This window comes from Pan paniscus, chromosome 3 (assembly GCF_029289425.2).
Source record: "Pan paniscus chromosome 3, NHGRI_mPanPan1-v2.0_pri, whole genome shotgun sequence".
Lineage (NCBI taxonomy): Eukaryota > Metazoa > Chordata > Mammalia > Primates > Hominidae > Pan > Pan paniscus.
The window spans coordinates 55,665,600-55,669,852 of NC_073252.2; positions in this window are offsets into that span (position 1 = coordinate 55,665,600).

Here is a 4,253-nt window from a genome sequence, read left to right on the forward strand (position 1 = left end):
TTACCCCTGAAACGTCAGCTAAGATTTGTATCCATTAGCCCAAAACCTCCTACTCATGATTTCTAAATTATACAGCATTATCGACAGGTCCAGGAGACATCGTGTGCATTGCGGAAGAATGAATTTTCAATATAGCTAATGTATATGTTCTTCAGTTCAGATTTCTGTTCCATAGCCCCACCCTGTATAAAAAGGCCCTGCCCACTGATAAGGGACATATTCATATTCCCAGAGCCAGATTCTCCCACTGTAATCAAGACTGCATCTAATGTAAGCACATGACTCACTCACATTGGTCCCTTTCCTGAAACTCAGGGTGAGAGCCAACTCTCAGCTATCTGTGGTCTGAGTGACAGAGGTGACTGGAAGAAGCGAAAACCACTGGTATTCCCAACTTCCGTTTTAACTGAGAATCTTAACCTCCTCCCTGATGTCAACTCTCCTTTACTAAAGATTGTAATGAACACAGAAAGGGCCCAAGAAAAAAGGACAAGGCCTGCTAATTCTAAAACTATATAATCAACAACTGAACAATTGAGGGTTTGTCATTTCCATTTTCTTTCATGGCTAATATTCTAAATAAGTACTCTCTACCAACAGCCGCCACCAACTCCCTTAATCTAGTGCAATTCTGCCTCCACTTTCATCACTCACTAAAAGCACTCTCTTTCAAGCTTCATGACATTCAGAGGTCAAAACCAGGGGCATTTTTCTTCTTTCCCATTGTTTTCTAGATTTTTTTTTTATTAGACAGTGTTGACTATCACTGTAAATCTTGGATTTTTTTTTCTTTCTTCTGAGTTTCATGCCATTATGTTCTCCTAGATGTCCTGATTATAACCATCAGCAAGTCCTATTGATTTAAGTATAGTCTACTTACACTCCCAATTCAACACTTTCTCATTACTTCCACTACTGCTAACCCTAACCATTTAGGTAGGTTATTAAAATACTCCCCACCTTATCTTTCAGTCTTGTCCTTTTTAGTCTACTTTCGGCAGAGCAGATAGACTGATCTTTTTGAATGATTTCATCACCCTACCTCCAGCCCTCTGATAGTTTCATTTATTTATTTATTTATTTATTTTGATTATACTTTAAGTTTTAGGGTACATGTGCACAACGTGCAGGTTTGTTACATATGTATACATGTGCCATGTTGGTGTGCTGCACCCATTAACTCGTCATTTAGCATTAGGTATATCTCCTAACGCTATCCCTTCCCCCGCCCCCCATCCCACAACAGTCCCCAGTGTGTGATGTTCCCCTTCCTGTGTCCATGTGTTCTCATTGTTCAATTCCCACCTATGTTCTTATTGCATTGTTAAGAAAAGGCAAAGACCTTACCAAATCTTATAGCCCCTAAAGTTTCTACCCTTGACTACCTCTCTGACTTCTCTTGCAACTGTCCATTGAGTATGCCCTGGGCCAGGCTGGTCTTACTGTCTTCTGAACATTAGAGTCCTTGCACTTATTGCTCCAAGCCAAGGATACTTTGCCTCCACAAACTGTAGGGATGCCTCCTTGACCACCCTAGCTAAAGACACCCTGAAATTGTAGCATATTATGTTTTACTACCTTATTTTATCACTAACCATGAGACCTTGGACATGTTACCCTGTGTCTCAATTTCCTCATCTGAAAAATGCATTTTAAATAAATAGTTACATACCTCATCAAGTGGTTAGAAGGATTTCATAAGTTATTGTATTTGAAAAGCTTAACAACAAATAGTAAGCCCTATACACGTTTGCAACTGTTGTTGTTATTAGTATTTATTTTCTTTCTTTTCCTGCTAGAATATAAATTTCAAGTTTTGTTTGTCATTTATCACTTATTCTCAAGATGTAGACAGTAAGACACATAATAAGCCCTCAATAAGTATTTGAATGATTGAATGAAGAAATTAAACGTTTAATTATTTCTTTTGTCTGCAAAATCTTCTTTTCTTTTACACATTCCTTAGATAAAGTTTCTTTTATCACTTTACTGAGACTCAGTCACTGGTTTTCTTGGCATTTTTCCTCTACCCTCATACCTTTGGAGTGTTTAACTTGAAGTGATTCTTTGGCTTCAGCCACGGTTTCTGTGATGGGGGTTCTCATCATCACAGCTTTAGTCCAGACCACATACCCAACTTCTGCATTGGGGGTTTCGTCTAAGGGGAGGGAAATTTGGCCTGGGGCTTAGAGGCTGCACTAGGATAGTGTATGAGTTCTGTGACTTTACTTGCTTTGTGATCTGGTGCAAATCACAACTTCTCTGGAGACCATATTCTTTTTTAGGTAATAATCATGAATCTTACTTTCTATCTCAAAGTGTGTGTCGAAACAGATTTAATAGATGTGAAAGTATTTTGTAAATTGTAAAACAGTAAGTAATTTTGAAGTGTTGTCAGATACCTCAAATATGCTATTTCTACTATATGCCCTGCTGTTATCAGAGTCAACATATGGAAACCATTTTTCTTCCTTCCTAAACTCAATTCTTTCCAACTTTGCTTTCTCTCATTTCTCATATCCAATTACTAAACACCTGATTTTCCCTCTGTGACATATCTAAAATGCTCCTCCTGCTCTGTTTTCCCAGACATAATCCTAGTCTCAACTTTCTTCAGTTTACATCTAGGTCATTACAACACTCCATTAGTAGGTCTCTCTGCCTCCCGCCTCTCTCAAGTAGTGTTCTCAAATAATCTCATTTCAATCTTTCCAAAAAATTAACCATATTAGATTTCTTTTAATGTCAACAAATTGCTATGATTTCAGTGACTTAAAACAACAGAATTTATTATCTTACAATTCAGAAGTCTAATAGATGCCTGGGCTAAAGGAAGGTGTTGACACTGGGTGAAAATCGAGGTGTTGGCAGGGCTACATTCTGTTCTGAATAATATAGGGGAGAGTCTATTTTCTTGTTTTTACAAACTTTCATAGGCCACCAGTGTTTCTTGGCTTGGGACCCTCTTCCTTTGTCAGCAACTGTGAGTCAAGTCCTTCCTTTTCACATCACATCTCTCTGACGACAACTGGGAATGACTCTGTACTTTTGAGAACTCATGTGATTAGATTGGGCCTACCTATTTAATCCACAATCACCTCCTCATCTCAAGATCTGTAACCTTAATCATCAGTCATGTCCCTTTTACCATGGAAGGTAACATATTCATAGGTTCTGAGGATTAGAACACAGATATCTTTTGAGGTGAGGGGTATTGTTCTGCCTACCACACCAATTTATGGTGTCATTCCTCTGATTAAAAACTATAAATGATTCTCAATGGTCCATAAATGTAAAGCTTATCTTTTTCTTACATCTTTACTGAGCCTTCAGACTAAATTTGTAACTATTCTCAAATATAGATCCTCTGCTACTGTCAAGATAGTCTCCCTGACACATCGTAAACATGCTGTGCTTTTTGTTAGTGTTTTTGCTGATTATTCTCCCATTTGAAATGTCCTACAATCTCTCCTTTGCTTATATCAAAGTCCTGTCATTTTTTCAAAGTCCAATTAAAGTCCTACCTCTTCAGTGAAACTTCCCCTCTCGGAGTTACCTTTCTCTAAATTATTTTGTATGATACTATCTACTACATATGGTGGACTTCTGCTATTTGTCTTTTCAGAATTTATTCATTCTTCTGGTAATAGCATTTTATTTTTCTTTGGGGGATTTTTTTTTCTTATTAGATACAGACTTTTGCTTTTCTCACTAAAGTGCCCTTCTTTGGCCAGGGGTGTACTCATATTCTCAGTTAGACAGTCATATGCTGTCTTCTTAGACCATGTGCTCCCAAGAAGTAAAATGGTTGGCATACACAACTTCTAGAAACAACACACTGCTACCTAAATCATTAGAACTGTCCTGTTTTTTAGCTTTTACTCTAATTCTATTGACTTTCTCATATCTTTCCTATAAATGTTTTAGTTTCACCAGAATTGGTTTTTTCCCCTAAAAATCAAGAAACCCTATTAAAGCCTCCACTGTTCTTTAAATGTTCTCATGACTTTGAATCTCTCTTCTAAGTTTTTTGCAAATGATAGTATATTTTATACTCTTTTGAATATTCCACAACCGTTTGCAAATTACTAGACACAGAAAAGCTTTTCAATAAATATTGATTAATTCATAAAGCACTGTTTTTATTATTTTTTAAGAATGCAGATTGATCCTGATAGTAACTTGAAGGTCAGAAACATGACACATACTTCTTTGGAACACATCCTGCCATCCCCAGAAGAAGGGATGGTGCT